Source organism: Marmota monax, unplaced genomic scaffold (genome assembly GCF_021218885.2).
Source record: "Marmota monax isolate L192 unplaced genomic scaffold, Marmota_monax_Labrador192_F-V1.1 WCK01_AAM20220418_F8-fsc00054, whole genome shotgun sequence".
Lineage (NCBI taxonomy): Eukaryota > Metazoa > Chordata > Mammalia > Rodentia > Sciuridae > Marmota > Marmota monax.
This window is the reverse complement of record NW_026692145.1, coordinates 7,332,442-7,352,181: the sequence shown is the minus strand read 5'-3', so window position 1 is coordinate 7,352,181 and position 19,740 is coordinate 7,332,442. Positions and strand designations below refer to the sequence as shown.

Genomic DNA, 19,740 nt, shown 5'->3' with positions numbered 1-19,740 from the left:
ATGTCATAGATATATAGTTATTTCTATCTAAAAGTACTAATACTTTGTGACTAACCACTAAGTCATGCCGATCAAACTTTAGTATGTATAAGAATCACCTGGATACCTTGTTTAAATATAGTGGGTACATCCAAGGCCTGCTTTTCAGCATTTATAACAATATTCAAGATGATATTAATGCTTTTGATCCACAGATTACATTGCAATATCATAAAGATAAGATAAATTTTGTCAATAGCATTTAAAATCCTGATCTTTTCAAACATAGGATTGGAGGAAAAAACCCTTCATTTCTCTTCTCCCTAAAATTTCCACAACACTCTTATATACTGAGTGTCTGAAGTTTTAAGATCTCAAAGACTACACATCCTTGTAGCACAATTTTAAGACAGGTCACTGTATGCCCATGCTGATCTCTCTCTCTCTCTCTCTCTCTCTCTCTCTCTCTCTCTATATATATATATATATATATATATATATATATATATATATATATATATATACTAGACTAGTTAATTTCTTTGTAAGAAATAATAGTCTCTGAATCAGTTTTAAAAATCACCATATGATCAACTAAAAGATGTTGAGCTAGCATAAATCCCATTCTTTGTAACATGTCAAGAGTTTTACTAAATTTTCACAAGCAAATAGCAAGCAGAGATGCTTCTAGATGAATTTCTATGTGGTAAAGAAAATAAATACTGCAAAATGCTTAATATTTGGGGGGATAGAAATCAGGGGCACTCAACCAGTAAGCCACATCCCCAGCCCTATTTTGTAAGTTATTTAGAGATAGGGTCTCCCTGTGTTGCTTAGAACCTCACCATTGCTGAAGCTGACTCTGGATTTGCAATCCTCCTGCCTCAGCCTCCTGAGCTGCTGGAATTACAGGTGTGTACCACTGCACCTGGCTACTTAATTTTATTTATTTGATATAACTTTAATTATGGAGACAGCAATGTGCTAGAGACAGCCTGGAATTATAGGCATGATAATGCCAATTTTCAATTACATTCTGGGCAGAACAAACATTTTCCAAACTTAATGCTTTGTAAAAAATACATTAATGTCTCTCCATGAACTTGATATTCTACTTCTAAAGAATCAGGGGTTCTGTGGTTCTTCGTAGGATTATGCTAAAATTAATTCCTCTATGTAAATAATTGGTCTCTTCCTATGATTAATTCTATTGTCTTTAGATATTACATTAATTTAAGTCATTTTAAATAAAATAAATATAAACCAGAAACCTAGAGTTATATGTTCTATGGTAAGTACTAGTTTCAGGCATAATTAATTTGTTTTAAAGTTCAGTAGTAATGCATCATGTAATTTTTCTAAGCAAATTTGCTTTCAACTGTACATATAAGTTTTGAAATCTAGCATTAGTTAAGTCACTAAAATAACAAAGACTTTGCTCATTTACTTGGATTTTATGCAAATTTTCTGACATTAAGTAGATCCATAACCTCGAGACTCCAAGTAAAATATTGCCTTTGGGTCTAAAACCTTGCTTTAAGTTATAGGGCAAGCCTAAACACAAGTTACTGAGGAAATATAAAGATATTTTGTTAATCACTATGCTTTCTTAAAATGAAAGAGCACAGAACCACCATGTCAGTGGCTCCTATTTGGTTCACTAATCCTGGAGAAAATTTTAGTTTAAAAAAAAAAAAAAAACAGTACTTTTGAAGCACTGGGGAAAAGACTGAACACAAAGAAAATACACAAATAAATGACAATAAAGACATATGATCCATGGAAAGACAGCAGTCATGGACAATAATTTGCAGTTTTATTCATTTCAATTAAATGCAATATTGGGTCATTATTATCTATATACTACAAGTTTATAGGCGCACATAGTTTGCTGCTCCTGCAAATGTGATCCTACATGAAGGATGCTAAGTTTAAATATTCTTCATTAAAGACAGGTAATTATCTGTGTTGATTATGTTGCTTAAGAACTTCCAACCTAATAATTACCTGACAGGGGAGATATCATGATCATAAAGGTAGTTTTCCCAGGGCAAGGCTTATCCATTGCACTCCAGATGTGCTGACCCCTGTGATTACCCCAAATGTGAGAAATTCGACTGTATAATTTGTGGTAATGGGGGACTGAGTTCACGCCCTCACCTGAAAGAAAATAAAAGAACTTTAAACCTAAATGTGAATTCCAGAGATCAATGGGTTTGGAGTTATTCATTGATCCATATTTAAAATTCAGTATGTGCTTATTTCTACAGGTTTATAAATAAATATAATGATACTGTTATAAAGTTGATAGAGTGTCCACATTCTACTCTTTCTTGTGTAGATTAATGATATTAAAAGGAAATTATATCATGCTATCACTCAATGTCAAGTACTGTAATAAAAGATTCACAAGTACATTTCACTTTATCTTGATAACAACACTATGAGATAGGTCTTACTATCTTCATACTATAGATGAAGAAACTGAGGTCAGGACAAAATTATGCAACTTGTTGAATTTACATAGATATACTTTGGCCATAAGTGATTTGAAATCGCAGGTGTTTTAGATATCACATTATATTACCTCTTAATCAAAAATAAAAATAATAAAAACAATAATTAGAATAACTATAAACAAAAAATATAAAACATGAGAACATCCTGGCTCATACCAAAATCTACATGAGACAGCAGGAGAATGGGATTCTATATAGTTTCTTAGCACTTATTTTTCCTCAGTATTCTTCAGTGTTCTGGATTATAGAAATAAACACAGAGATTTGGGCTGAAGATAAAAGGGAACACAGAAGTCTGTGTTCTCATGACTCCACCAGTAGTTACGTAAATCACGAATAATGCTAATGAAATCCAGGGGAACCTTTTCAATGAAGCATATGACAAAGGATATCTAAATATTAGAAAAAAACATGCCTCCAAATGTATATATTGAATCAATTCCTATTTACATGCTATATAGGATCATATTTTACTATTGAATGTCTTTTAATAAGATCTATTTCTACCAGATATATAATTAATGATGATAGCTAATAAGAATCTGCAATGTGTTTAGCATTTAGTCCTCAGAGCAAGTGTGAAAGAATGTATTTGAAACTTTTTTTTTAACCAAACTGTAAGTGAAATAAAATTATTTTTGGTAAAAGTGACATTGAATGGGCAGACTCATATTTGTGACAAATTCCTAAGATTTCATACAGAAGTAAATGGAAATTATAAATGTCAGTGACTTAGGTAGTATTATTACATACATCTTGTTTGTAATCATGTATTATTTCTTATCCAGTCACTTTAAAAAATATTTCCTTAATCAGTTTGCTTCTAAAAAATATTTTGGGGTCCCAATAACATAACTACCTTGGAAGTTTTGCTTCCAGAGTTTTCTAGAAATGTGCCCAATGGCCTTCCAGATTTCCCATCAGTAACTCTAGAAACCCCATTCCTCTGACATGCCCATTCCTTTCAAATGCTATTCTTTCATAAAAAGAGAATAATTGACATCACCTTCAAAAATTCTTCCATGAATAGAAGATAAATAGAAAAAAATAGATTTTTGTAGTGTTTTATCTGCATATTATTTAAATGATAAAATATATAATGCTGACACTCTCAATACTGTGTTACTTTTATACCTCCATACCCCTTCCAATGAGTGGGCATATCAGACAATACAGCTACTGTTAAATCCTGTCTAAAAGTTTATAAAATCACAACAACAAAATGGAAGTGCTTCTGGGCTGGGGTTGTGGTTCTGTGGTAGAGCACTCGCCTAGCCTGAGTGGGGAATTGGGTTCAATCCTCAGCACCATATAAAAATAAAATAAAGATATTGTGTCCACCTATAGCTAAAAAATATATTTAAAAAATGGAAGTGGTTCCTGAAGTAATCTTACTTGAAGATTAGGAAAATGAATCTATTACAATGATTTTAAATTTCTTTTTCTTGCTCCCCAGCTCTTGATCTCATTCTTGTTCTTCCTCTTTTTAAGGAGGTTAATTTTGTAATTGTTTACTAGTGGATTAGTGTGCCAAGCAGCTACCTGACATCTAAATATCTTCAAAGGGAATTTAATCAGAAAAAAACTGTCCTCATGAATTTCAAGTGAAGTTTTACCAACATACTCACTACCTTACAATCAGGTTGCAATAGAAAAAAAAATGCTGTGTTTTGAAAAATAGAGGGTCTAAATTTGGATTCTGGTTTTCCAATATGGAAATTCCACTGTCCTTCAAAATTCTTCCTGATAATCAAAATTTCCTCATTTGTATAATCAAGAAAATATCTTGCTTTCCCATGTTCCTAAATTGAAGTGAATACCATTTGAAATTCATGATATAGAAATGTATTTAAAACAGCTAAGTAAAATACTAGGTTAAGGAACTGTTATTACATTAGAGGGAAATCTATATGAGATAGTAAAAGCTGTCTATCCTTTATTTTAAGGCAATAAAATAATTGTCAATAGGTTTAAACCTTAATAATTTAATAGTTCTTAGTATTTAAGACCAGTTTATAATTAACATTTTACTTGTAAAGGGAAATGTATAATGTTGTTAAGATATTTCTTCTTCTATTAAACAATCTAAATTCCAGCAGTTTAACACAGTATCATACACTTGCCATATGTGGCTATTTACTTTAAAACTAAAGTTTAAAATAAAATTTATCCCTTATTTATACTAAAATTATTTCTACTGCCCAATAGTCACAGTGGTTATTGGCTACCATATTTTATGGTAGTGATCCAAAACATTTCTATTGTCACAACATACTAATGAAACAGGTCAACTACACAAAAGTACTATTTGAATTAGATCTCAAAAAATACATGAGTTTAAGCCAAAGAAACTCATGCACATATGTAAGCGTAAGGATGTATGTCTATGTTCAAAGGATGGTATTCTATTAGACAGTACTAGTGTTAGTCTAAGTAATCTTCATTCCCATAAAACCTTGCTTATAGCTTGGTGCAGTGGTGCACGCCTATAATATCAGTGGCTTGGGAGGCTGATGTAGGAGGATCACGAGGTCATAAGCCAGCCTCAGAAAAAGCGAGGTGCTAAGCAACTCAGTGAGACTTAATCTCTAAATAAAATACAAAATAGGGCTGGGGACATTGTTCATTAGTCAAGTGCCTGTGAGTTCAATCCCCGGTACCAAAAATAACAACAACAAGAAAACCCTTGCTTATATTTTTACCTAAACAAAAGTCTTACTTACAGATATTACAATGTTAAAATGTAATGCAGATCTAATTGAGGTATTTTGCTTTAAATAAAATGATGTATTAAAGAGTAAAATTTAATGGCAACACATAAATAAATTATTAATTTCATATGTTTTATTCCTGCACAATTTTTAAACTTAAATTGAAACTAACTCGTAGTCCACAGGAGTTACGTAGAATATCAGTGATCACCAGTTCAAAATTCCCATTTTGTAAAAGAATTTCATTAAAACTCATAAAAGAGGAAAGTCTTGCTCTGAAAGTTTGGATTTTAGGTAATAAAAACTCTTCTGGTCTTACTTATAAGTCAGGAAATTAAAATATTTGAGTTTCACTTCATATTTTGATATCAATTAGTATGATCTTTGTTATACTTATATTTCTCTATATATGAATATAAAGATATAGTTAGTTATTAGATATATCATAAATGTGCTTTATCTGGGGTACTGAATGGTAAAGTCTCTGTGCTATATGAGCCATTTTTACTGTTCTTTAAATATACAAAGAGGCTGAAATTTTTGACAAGATATATTGAAGCTGAATAGTAATTTGAAAATTTATCCATTCATTTAAAAAATTAGAATAATCAGAATAGAAAAATGTGAGAAATCTGCACCCTATTTCTACAAGTAGAAAATGTATTGATCCTTCAAAACCCAGGTCAAAATCCAAATTTGACATCACCCAAGAATTTAACAAACTTTTATTGAAGATCTACAATGTTTTAGCACAATGCTAGATTCTAGGTACATATACTTACTATATAATTTCATTACAATCTAATGGTAAGTTTATATTGTGAAAAGTTTAATGAAATATTCACTAAGAAGTATGCATTTATTAAAAACACTATGGTGGGACTAGGGTTGTAGCTCAGTTGTGGAGCACTTGCCTATCATGTGTGAAGCAATATAATACAATGTGTTATTTTGGAGGAATATACAAGGATCAGTGCAAACCTAGAGAAAAGTTAATCTAATCATTAGCTCTCTTTCTAATGCTCCTATAATGGCACATGACTTATCTCAGCTATTATTTTTTTACATTCTTCACTGCTCAATGATTATTTGTTTATGCAGTTATCTACTTCAAACTCTCATAAACAATTGAAAGACAAGGACACAACATTAAACCAAGTAGTCTGGTACACAGAGTGGGTTTTTCATAAATTTCATCTGAATAATTTTAATGGAAAATAAGAATAAGCTAGGTAAAGTACAATACACTTTTGATTATTAATGAGCTTTCTTTGCCTTCTGTTGATTTTTGAAAATAAACAAGACATTAAATATATATTTCAGGGGGCTGGGGTTGTAGCTCAGTGGTAGAGCACTTGCCTAGTATGTGTGAAGTACTGGGTTCATTTGCAGCACCACAGAAAAATAAATGAATAAAATAACAGTATTGTGTCTGTCTATAAATAGAAAAAAATATTAATAAATGTTGCAGTCCAACATTTTTTCTTTATATTTTCTTATTAGAAAAAGGTGATATTTTCAATAGTCCATTGGAATATCTTATTAATGCTACTTTTGGTTTGGAGTATCTTACATTTCTTTGAAAGGATGATAACCCTGTAAATAGGTTTTAGGCTTCTTGAAGTAAGACTGTTACCCAACCATATGTTTCTCTTTCTGTCATGTCAATAGAGAGCCAGTTGCCAAGGCAACTGAGTTATGTAGAATGTTACAGAACAACATTTGTTGACAGTTTCCAGTCAGATTACTGCCCAGCCAGGCTGTTAGAAGAAAAGACAGTGCACATTCTATTTTGATAGGTTTAAAAAAACGTACTTCTGGGTCTAAGTCAAACATATTCCCTATCAAAATGTCCTTGCTATAGCAATCCACTTATATTTGGGGGGCATATAAAAATAAACATGTTTTTTTTTGTCCTGTAAAGGAAGATTTCTCTGGATAAATGATGCCATATGATGTTCAAAGATTTACTTAAGACAAAGAGTCTTAAGAAAGTGACTTCTTAGCTTTTGTCTCATTCAAACAATTCCCTTGTATAAGAGTAATGCTTTGGGACGAATGGCAGAATGGCATAAAAGGTAGTTACTGATAATTATAGTTCTCTGCTAACGGGCACATATTTTTTTTTAAATTATAGTGTAGGAGATATTACAGAATTTACTCAATTTTTGTCTCTTATAATTTATTTTTGACTAAAATGAATACTGTTTCTCCAAGAATGAGAGAGAGAGAGAAGTATAATTACCACCTTAGAGCCCTTGTATATTTTATTTTGCAGACCAAGGTGAGTTACATGATCATTTGAATTATGATCAATGATATCTGAATTTGTATATCGAAACTGACCATCTAATTGGAATTATTTGCCCTGCAAAGGTAATGAAGAATATAAGCTTAATGGACAGTCCCAATTGAATTTACTTTATTGCATAAAAAGCTTTACAGTTCAGACTGTGAAAAAAAATAACTGGGACAAGACAAGAAATATAAAATGTGGGTATAAAGTTTTCAAACACTCTTAAAAGAAATAGGCAAAGCTAACTGAAGAAAACAGTGATACCATTGTCTCATGATTCTAATCAAGACTTTTCCTTATCCAACTAATTGGGCCCCAGACACACCCCAAAAAGACCCAGAAGAAACAACCTTGGTGTGAACTAATGATTCATTTGACATCTGTAATGTGTATAAGCTTGTTTACTCCTCCCTAAATGGCAATGTATGAATTTATCAAGTATCTCTTCCAAATCCCATCATCTTCCTCCAGCCCTGTTTTCCAATGGTGATATGCATGAAAGCTTTCAGAAAGAAGCTCTAAACAATATTTCTCAAAGTTAATGTCAGAATATCCTTGAATTTGGATGGAATAAAGACACATGCTCATTTTCATTAACCTTTCAGTGAAATGTAGCATTTCCTTCAGTTAATGAATGTTTATAACAATCCAAACTGGTATTATCAGAACTTCACTTGGTTACCAAAAAAACATACCTATTATTATATAACATTCCAGTTATCATAAATATCACCAAAATCATTACACCCATCATTATTTTTAAATTGTGGTAGTTATCAAAGCCATCACTAGATATTTTTGTTTCATGGGTTAATAATGAAGTGCATATATTGTCATAATATATGCTTATTTCATAAAGTATTTTAATAACTACATTTCAATATATTTACTTTTTATTTAGTTTCTTTGTGGCCCCTTGACTTTTAGTTCCTGCACTTTAAAATGTATCCTCTAAAGGAATCTGTAGGCTTTTCCAATCTGACAAAGGAAATTGTGTAATGACAAGAACCTGTGCTGCACACGAAGAGGAAGAAATCAGTGAATTTTTTTCCTCATAACTTAAGTATTCACTGTCTATGTTAGGGACACAACTTTGCTCTGAAAATAAACTAAAATTTGCTGTGTGTTCCTAACACTTGTAAATGGAAAAGAAGAAAAGTAATTCCCAAAAGTACAGATTCCTGGGACAAACCCTAGACCTATTGAATCAGAAGGAATGTCCTGGTAATTTGTACTTCAACAAGCACAAATCTGTGATTTACTTCAAGAAAAATTGATGAAGGCTGAACTAAAGGAATTGTGAAGGACTGCAAACAGAATTTGAGTGAAAGGTCTAACAAGTATGTGACTAGGATTTTGAACCAGAATAAACAGCCTTGCTCTCATAGCCAAGGAGGATTGCAGACTTTGAGGAGTGGTTGGCAAAGTATGGGTTCTCAGATCAGCAGCAGCAGCACCTGAACTTGTACCTCAACCTTTCACCTTCCCTCAGTAAATGATCACATGATATGAATAATTAAACCCCAACTGACATTCTTTAATGGTGGAATCCACCAATTTGTGCTTCAAAAAACCCAACAAGTGATTCTGACTCAGTTACATATTTGAAAATCAGTGGATGTAATAATGAACTTTGTACCATGTTAGAGTTTTATCTTTTCCCAGTGTGGCAATAAATAGCATTTAAACTATCTGGACATTGATCCACAATAGTAAACATTGTGATTACACTGTGATTTAGTACACACACACACACACACAAACACACACCTCTACATGTATGTATAAATACATATGTATATATGTGTATAAATTAATATATATAATTGAGATAAATATCTCATAAAAGTTATCTACTCCTAATATGTATGAATATTCTGAAATATTCTGTTCCACTTTTTGAACTGATGGAAGTGACCAAATATATTGAATTTATTAACCCTTAAAGGTTCAATATTCTAGTTTGAAAATTATTGTAGTAGGTAATGGAGAACCACTAAAACATATTAGACAAAAGAGTGAAAGGACTACATTTGCATTTTGTAAGCTACCATCTTTGACAAGCAGTAATTGAATGTGGAGGTGTGGACAAAATTTAGAAACAAAGAGTTCAATTAGGAGGCTGTTGCAATAATTCTAGGAAGAGATGATGGTCTGACTATAATAGCAGCAGTTGGAATGTAAAGAAATATACATGTTTGAGAAATATTTAAAGATCAGGAAGGCATTCATTATTCATCCCATGTGATCTCATAGTGGGAAATGGGGAGCAGACAAAGATGTCTCTGAGGTACCCCTCTGCCTTCAAAAAACAGATATATAATGATGATCCAATTTTTTCCCTTCTGTTTTATCCTGAAATATCAGAACTCCAGTGAAGATTGATTAATGCTTGGAGTTTGCCAATATTCTGAAGGAATGGTTTCCTAAAATTATAGGACTATTCACTCCTCAATGTTGTGGGAGTGGCGTGATTCTATCCCTGGTTTTATCACTTGATTCTATCACTCACTTATTTAGTTCTTCCAGTTTCCATCATCTGATCTCAGTCTTCTATTTCTAGCATGCCTAGAGATGAGGTGATCTTATATCAAGCTTGTTCTGAGAAGCATTTATGACAACTACAAAGATAACTCAAGTTGCCATATTTTGCATTCAAGACTTTCTGCAATCTAAATTTATACTACTTATTTTTATTGCTGCTTTTTAAAACCTTAATGTCACTGAGTGTTATGGCATACACCTGTAATCCCAATGGCTCAGGAGGCTAAGGCAGGATAATCACAAGTTCAAAGCAACGCCCTGACCAACAGAAGAAGACTGTATCAAAAAATAAATAGAGGCCAGGGATTTTGCTCAGTGGTTAAGCACCTCTGGGTTAATATGATGCTGCCCAGTACCAAACAACAAGAACAAACAAACAAACAAACAAAACAACAAACAACAACAACAAAAACCCCTGAATAACAAGTATTAAAGTAAATGGCTTATTTCTTCATCATCTGTGGAATATATTATACGGATTCACACAGCTGCATGTTTTTAATTGCATGGTTTTCTTTATATTTCCTCCCATAGTCATCCAAGCTAAAGGCAAAATTCAAGGCCTATATGCACAAAAAGGCCCATAGTGACCTCTTTCTCTTTTGCAGAAATATACTACCTACTATGACTATTACTATTTTTAGCATACAGCTACAAAACAACTTGCACATTCATTTAACTTTTTGATATGACCTGAAGCCACAAGATCAGGTTTCTCATATGATTCTTTCATGGAATGATTGTATGATCTAGGGAAGTCAAAATTCCAAATTTATACGCATTTTCCATGTGGAAGCAATATTTAATAAGATATGTCTAGTTACTTTACATTTCATTATTATTTGTTTATATTCCTATCATTCCTATTTTGGCCTATGAAAAGATGTAGATACACATAAAGATGCAGATATAGGCACAATACACATACACATAAAAGAGAGTAAATAAATCACGGAATGTAAACACACTGGTAAAAGAAATATTGAAATAAAATGGAGGCAAGAATAAAGCTAAGAAAAACATACCCCAGTGTATTCTTTGCCCTTATAATTAGAGGACTATCAGTTTAGCTCTAATACTCAATGAGCAATGATAGTAAACAGAGAAACTCGATCAAATACACAGTGGAAAGAAATAAAACCCATATCTCAAGAAAGATGAAAACCCTCAGTACTAAAATCAAGATGATAACTTTTCCAGAGAGTTTTGGTTATATACTGGGTGTCAGTAGCATACTTGTAATAAACAGAGTGATGAGTTTGATAACGGATTTTCTTATAGTGCTCCTCAGTGTAGACAGATGGAATATCCATGAAGAAAAAAAATTGAAAAAGTTATATTTATTGCTAGGGGTAGAGGTAAAAAAAGGGGGAAAAGAATGGATTGGTTTTTACTGATAAATTAAAGGCAGATAGATCTCATTGTTTTGGAATCCAATTAGATTTCAGAAACTCTAAACCTAAAAATGAATGGATTTATTTTATATCCTTTAGATACCCCTCTATAAATAGTTTACTCAGCTAGACTGGAGTAGCAGTGAATGTGAGATTCTGTTTTCCCTGTATCAATCATGGTTCAGGGTTCTCCAGAAACGCAGAGTCAATAAGAAACACACACACACACAGAGATATCTATTTTTCTATTTATATATTGATCTGTATATCTCTATTTATTTAGTGTATAATGTAGCTTCAATGGAACATGACAGTAATATAAACAAATAATTATAAAATACAGTCTCAAAATTCTACACAATAAAATACACAGCAAAATACAATTTTAAAAACTGAGCAAAAATGTCTTTAGTATCTAATATGTATATTTGGAGAAATTGAGACTATGAGTTTCTGAATTTTCGGGATAACTGTGTGTATCTGTCTGTCTATCTATCTATCTATATATCTATCAATCCGAGAGCAGGTCAATATTCAGAAAACTCAGAAAGGAGCTGCTAATGCAGTCTTTTCTAACTTTTTATTCACTTCTATTTTTCCTTAAAGACTGTGACAAAAAGAAACATACCATAAAATTTACTATTTAAAAATTTTTAAGAAACAACAAAATTTATCACCTTTTAAAAAATTAAACTTATTTTAACTGGTACATAAAAAATAAACATTATACATATTAATGGGATTGCATGATATTTTGATACATGTGTATATTTTGTAATGTTTAAATAAAATTAAATATATCTATCTCCCCAAATATTTATCATTTCTTTATGGTAAAAACCTACAAAATCTCTTTTTCACAGCTTTTTGAAATTTATAGCACATTAGTGTTATCTATAGTCACCCTGCTGTGCACCAGAATTCTTAACCTTATATAACTCTAATTAGTACATATGGGTCATCCTTTTCTCATCCCTCCTTCCCTGCTACACTCCCAGCTTTCTGCTAACCACCATTCTACTTTCAACTTACATAGAATCAAATTGGTTTTATTCAACATATGAGTGAGATCATGGGTACTTGTCTTTCTGAGCTATGTTTACTTCCCTTGACACTGAGATTTCACCTCACTCCAACCAGAATGGTAAATACCAAGGAAACAAGCACCAATAAATGTTGGTGAAGATATGGGGAAAAAGGTACACTCAGACGTGGTTGTTGTGATTAAAAATTAGTGCAATCACTATGAAAGTCAGTATGGAAATTTCTCAAAAAACTAGGAATGGAACCACCATTTGAACCAGTTGGATCACACCTTGGTATATACCTAAATAACTTAAAATCAGCATGCTGGGAGCCATTAGCCAAGTAGGTATGACAATTTCCTTGCCAGCGTACCCCATGTTGCTGACATGTTGCAGTGACATTGAATGTAAGTGACCTTGCTCAAGGACCAAGGCAGATTAGGGTGTTCCCGGTTTTAAGATAATCGTGTTTAGGGCGTTCCCAGTTTAGGTTCCAGGTTTAAGGTTTAAGATTATTCCTGCTGGGAATAGGGCGTATCCTGCTGCCTGAGTTCCCCTTGAGTTCTCACGGGATTCAGACAATATATTTTGGAGATAGAAGCCCAGTGGAGGTGGATTTGGGAAGAGAACGTGGATTTCCCCAGAACGTGGTTGTAGACGGCTGGTGTGAGTTCGGGAATAAAGAGTTGCTGTTTGAATCTACAAGCTGTGTGGTGGCTCGTGATTGTGTGCCCAGCCAGACTGCGGCATTTATGCCCAGCCAGACTGCGGCATTTTTCCCCAGAACGTGGTTGTAGACGGCTGGTGTGAGTTCGGGAATAAAGAGTTGCTGTTTGAATCTACAAGCTGTGTGGTGGCTCATGATTGTGTGCCCAGCCAGACTGCGGCATTTGTGCCCAGCCAGACTGCGGCATTTGGTGGCCCGTACGGGGAACTTCTGAAGCTACAGAGGTGAGGCAAAGAACCTCACCCCCCCACTGGTGCATAGACCTATCCACAAGTATGGCTGTATGCTGGACCGGTAGTCAGTGACGGGTATGATTCAATTGCAGTGGTATCAACCTAAGACAGGAGGCTGACGCCTAAAGGTCAGTTTTTCCCATGACGGGTAAGAACCATATGTTGAATTGGACAACCTACCAGGCACGGTCCTTAAGCCACATTGCTTGTTGTTTAATTAATCAGAAGGGGGGAGATGCTGGGAGCCATTAGCCAAGTAGGTATGACAATTTCCTTGCCAGCGTACCCCATGTTGCTGACATGTTGCAGTGACATTGAATGTAAGTGACCTTGCTCAAGGACCAAGGCAGATTAGGGTGTTCCCGGTTTTAAGATAATCGTGTTTAGGGCGTTCCCAGTTTAGGTTCCAGGTTTAAGGTTTAAGATTATTCCTGCTGGGAATAGGGCGTATCCTGCTGCCTGAGTTCCCCTTGAGTTCTCACGGGATTCAGACAATATATTTTGGAGATAGAAGCCCAGTGGAGGTGGATTTGGGAAGAGAACGTGGATTTCCCCAGAACGTGATTGTAGACGGCTGGTGAGTTCGGGAATAAAGAGTTGCTGTTTCAACATTTTAGCTTTGTAAATTAATCAGAACTTTGTAGAAACCAAGATCTTAGACAAGTGTAGCAAACAGAACTAGCCCTCTCTTTCTTGTTGAAGAAAAATCCTTCTATAGGATACCATGATGGTCCCATTGATATACTTAATAATTTGTCTTTAAAAAGCCATGGGCTACATTTTTGTATTTTATCAACATATGCCTTAACTGTTCTTGGTCTTACTGGGGTGTCTCCTTTCTCTAACAATTTCTCTTCCTCGGAGGCGAACAACTTCAAACCTTGAGTCAACCATTTTCCCCAGTTTGCCTGAGAAAGTTCTAGGAACAGGCAACTTGAAATAAAAATAAAATAAATCAAAACGAGAACACATTGTTTTTTGAATTGGTCACCCATTCTTTCTCTCTACCTCAAGGGTGAGAAATTTCACTTACCTCTAAGCTTCAGAAGTTCCCCGTACGGGCCACCAAATGCCGCAGTCTGGCTGGGCACAAATGCCGCAGTCTGGCTGGGCACACAATCACGAGCCACCACACAGCTTGTAGATTCAAACAGCAACTCTTTATTCCCGAACTCACCAGCCGTCTACAATCACGTTCTGGGGAAATCCACGTTCTCTTCCCAAATCCACCTCCACTGGGCTTCTATCTCCAAAATATATATATATATATATATATATATATATATAAATTTGCTGCACAAATGACATGAGATGGTTCCAAACGACATTTTGAGTCTCCCTTCCCTATCCCACCTGGGAGGCCCCTGTTTATAAAGGAAGAAGGACGATACCTGCGTCGCTTGTGTTTCTTGGAACTTTTCTTCTTCTTTTTCTTCACGGGATTTAGACAGTATATTTTGGAGATAGAAGCCCAGTGGAGGTGGATTTGGGCAGAGAACTTGGATTTGGGCAGAGAACGTGGATTTCCCCAGAACGTGGTTGTAGACGGCTGGTGTGAGTTCGGGAATAAAGAGTTGCTGTTTGAATCTACAAGCTGTGTGGTGGCTCGTGATTGTGTGCCCAGCCAGACTGCGGCATTTGTGCCCAGCCAGACTGCGGCATTTTTCCCCAGAACGTGGTTGTAGACGGCTGGTGTGAGTTCGGGAATAAAGAGTTGCTGTTTGAATCTACAAGCTGTGTGGTGGCTCGTGATTGTGTGCCCAGCCAGACTGCGGCATTTGTGCCCAGCCAGACTGCGGCATTTGGTGGCCCGTACGGGGAACTTCTGAAGCTACAGAGGTGAGGCAAAGAACCTCACCCCCCCACTGGTGCATAGACCTATCCACAAGTATGGCTGTATGCTGGACCGGTAGTCAGTGACGGGTATGATTCAATTGCAGTGGTATCAACCTAAGACAGGAGGCTGACGCCTAAAGGTCAGTTTTTCCCATGACGGGTAAGAACCATATGTTGAATTGGACAACCTACCAGGCACGGTCCTTAAGCCACATTGCTTGTTGTTTAATTAATCAGAAGGGGGGAGATGCTGGGAGCCATTAGCCAAGTAGGTATGACAATTTCCTTGCCAGCGTACCCCATGTTGCTGACATGTTGCAGTGACATTGAATGTAAGTGACCTTGCTCAAGGACCAAGGCAGATTAGGGTGTTCCCGGTTTTAAGATAATCGTGTTTAGGGCGTTCCCAGTTTAGGTTCCAGGTTTAAGGTTTAAGATTATTCCTGCTGGGAATAGGGCGTATCCTGCTGCCTGAGTTCCCCTTGAGTTCTCACGGGATTCAGACAATATATTTTGGAGATAGAAGCCCAGTGGAGGTGGATTTGGGAAGAGAACGTGGATTTCCCCAGAACGTGATTGTAGACGGCTGGTGAGTTCGGGAATAAAGAGTTGCTGTTTCAACATTTTAGCTTTGTAAATTAATCAGAACTTTGTAGAAACCAAGATCTTAGACAAGTGTAGCAAACAGAACTAGCCCTCTCTTTCTTGTTGAAGAAAAATCCTTCTATAGGATACCATGATGGTCCCATTGATATACTTAATAATTTGTCTTTAAAAAGCCATGGGCTACATTTTTGTATTTTATCAACATATGCCTTAACTGTTCTTGGTCTTACTGGGGTGTCTCCTTTCTCTAACAATTTCTCTTCCTCGGAGGCGAACAACTTCAAACCTTGAGTCAACCATTTTCCCCAGTTTGCCTGAGAAAGTTCTAGGAACTTTATTTATTACAGTGACACAGCCACATCAATGTTTATAGCAACACAATTCACAATAGCTAATGTTTGGAACCAAATTAGATGCCTATCAACACATGAATGGATATAGACATTGTGGCATATATACACAATAGAATATTAGTCATAAATAAGAATGGCTTATGACATTTCTTGATAAATGGATGGATCTGGAGACTATCATGCTAAGTGAAATAAGCCAATTTCAAAAAAAAACAAAGGTAGAATGTTTTCTGATATTTGGGTGCTAACACCCAAAGGGATAGGAAGGGAAGAATAGAAGTTCAGTAGATTAGACAGAGGGGAATTAAGAAAAGGGCGGGGAGATAGGAACAGGAAAGACATTGGAATGAATCTAACATAAGTTTCCTACACAAATATATGAACACACCAGTGTGGATCTCAATATTGTATACGTCCAGAAGACTGAGATCATAGTTAGAATAAGATATATTTTAATGCTTTTACAAATATATCAAAATAGATTCTACTGTCACATACAACTAAAAAGATCAAATAAACAAAGATCTCAAGTTCCATCCATGCTGTCACAAATGACAGGGGTTTATTCTTTTATGGATGAATAGTATTTCATGTATATATGTACTACATATTCTTTATTCATTCATCAGCTGATAGGCATTTCAGTTATTTTCATTTCTTGGCTACTGTGAACAGTGCTGAAATGAACAGGGAGTATAAATGTCTCTCCAACATATTAATTTTATTTCATTTGCATATATACTCAGCAGTTGGATAGCTGGAACATGTGGTAAATCTATTTTTAATTTTTAAGGAACCTCCATACTATCTTCCATAATGGCTGTACTAATATACATACCCACCAACCATGTGCAAGTGCTCCCTTTTCTACACATTCTCTCCAGTGCTTGCCATATTTAATCTTTCTGATTTTAGCCATTCTAAGTGTGGTGAGGCATTATTTCATTATGATTTGATGGCATTTTCCCTGATGATTATTAGTGTTGAGAATTTTTTTATACATGCTGGCTATTTATATACTTTCTTTAAAGAAAAATCTATTTAACCATATTGCCCATTAAAAATTGGGTTTGTTATTCATGTTTTCATTCTGATTTGTTTAAGTTCATTGTATATTCTCAATACCAATTTCTGGTCATATTAATATACTGTTATTCCTTTTGCAGTTTAGGTTTTCAGTTTGATGTAATCCCACTGGTCTATTTTTACTTTTTGTTTTTGGTGATTTGGGGGTATTTTCCAAATATTCTTGCTCACTCCAATGTGCTGAAATTATTTTGCTGTTTTAAATCATAGTTTTATAGTTTTAATTCTTACATTTAAGCCTTTGATCCATTTTGAATTGATTTTTGTATCTCCAGAGAGAAATGTTTTAGTTTCATTCTTCTACATGTGGATATTTGATTATCTCAGCACCACATATTGCAAAGACTGTCTTTTCTCAAATGCATTTTTTAGCAACTTTGTTCAGAACTAATTGATTGTAGATTTCTTGGTTTACTTCTATGCTCTCTAATCTGTTCCATTGGTCTATAAAGTTCACAATCTTAACTCATTTTAAGTTAACAGTTCAGTAATGATAAACATATTCATATTGTTGTGGAACAGAGCTCAAAAATATTTTTATCTTGTGAATCTTCAATTTTGTACATATTAAATGCCTCTCCTTTTCTCTTCAAATAGGACCTAGAAGCCTCTATCCTACTTTCTGCTTTATGATTTTGATTAATTTAGGCACATCTCATAAGTAGAATCATACAATATTCGTTCTTTTGAAATTGGCATATTTCACTTAAAATAATGTTCTTAAGGTTTATCTATGTTTTATCTTGTGACAACATATCTTTCTTTTTTAAGAATAAATAATGCTCTACCATATGCACATACCATATATTGTTTATCTGTTCATCTATCAATAGATTATTTCCACCTCTTGGCTATTGTGAATAGTCCTACTATAAACATGGACAGACACATAACACTTTAAGACCATATTTTCAATGACTTTTCTATGTACTTAGAAGTGAGATTTTTGGGTCATATGGTATTTCTACTTTGAATTTCTGAGGCATCTCCATATTGGTTTCCATAGGGGCTACACCATTTTATATCTGTGTTAGAGTACAAAGGCTTCAGTTTCTTCAGATCTTTACTAAACATTTTTCCCATTTCTATATTCTCATTTTTCTCTTTTATAGAAGCCATCCTAATGGATGGAAGGTAACATTTCATTTTGAGCCTGGTTTGTATATCTTTGAAGTTCAGCACTCTTAAGCATTTTTCCACATGCTTGTTGGCCAAATGTATATCATGCTTTTGAAAAATATCTATTTAAGTCTCTTGTTCATTTTTAACCTCTTAACTCTGTTGATTATTTCTTTACTGGGCAGAAGCATCTTAGTTTAATATAATTCCCTTTGTGTAGTTTTGTTTTTTATTCCTGTGCTCTTAGCATCACATCCAAAGATATTTGTCTTACAACAATATCTTGATATATCTCTTCTGTGTTTTTCTTTTAGCAATTTATGCTTTTGATTTACATATATATCCATGATCCATTTTGAGTTGACTTTTTATATAATGAGAGATAGGGATCTAGTTTCATTCTTCTGCACATGTACAATAAGATTTCTCAGCATCATGTATTTGAAGAGACTGTCATTTCTACAATGTATATTCATGGCCCCTGTGTCAAAAATCAGTTGGCTGGCTGTGTGGAGAAGAATGAGAATGGTCATACTGCAGCCCCTCATCTACCAACATGTGGCTCTCCCAGCCTGCTTCCATATTGGGATACAGCAACCCCCTTGTGTTAGCCTCTACCTTGGGAAACTGGACAGGGCCTGGAGGCAGCAGCTTGCAACAGCACTGCATGCCACAGCACTGCATCTCTAAGTAGGCTTCCCAATTCCACTGCACAACCTTCCATCTCAGCCACATCTCTGAAAGTGGTTGCCTCCATCCTGAGACACATCTGCCACCATCTTGGGTTGCCTCCACTACCGCCACCACCATCTTTAGTTGGGGCAGCTTCCATCTTAGGACAATGGATAGGGTCTGGAAGCTTACCATCAAGGTACTTACGGGTTTGATGCTGCCACTGCCACCAACTAAGCACATGCCCAGTTCCATCTAGAGACAATAGCCAGGACTTGGAAGATTAACACCAAGGTCCCTGCAGGCTTAGCTACACCAGAGGTATCCCTGCTACCTTACTTCTCTTGATTCCTCTTTCACTCTTCCTATGATCTAATACTTCTACATTCTTACCTCCTACCTCATAAACACCACATCCTTCAACCTCACCTCTCTCTTTGTCCACCATTAGAAACTATAGACCTAGTATTTATATTGCAGATATTAATCAAACATATAATTTCTGTTCATTGTGACAAAACTATAATTCTCTAAATAGGAGCTATTTTGTTTAGGCTGCATATTGTTTGCATTGGTTGCTGTAAATATTTATATCCCCCTTAAAGGTGAGGTATTGATAACCTTCAGGAATGCTACAAGA

General features: G+C 34.8%; 1 non-coding gene across 1 annotated transcript; it reads left to right on the top strand.

The window, feature by feature from the left end:
• Window positions 1-1,978: 1,978 nt before the first annotated feature.
• LOC124075284 (U1 spliceosomal RNA) lies at window positions 1,979-2,142 on the top strand. The gene has a single exon (XR_006845993.2). It is a non-coding gene; the product is annotated as a U1 spliceosomal RNA (small nuclear RNA).
• Window positions 2,143-19,740: the final 17,598 nt, after the last annotated feature.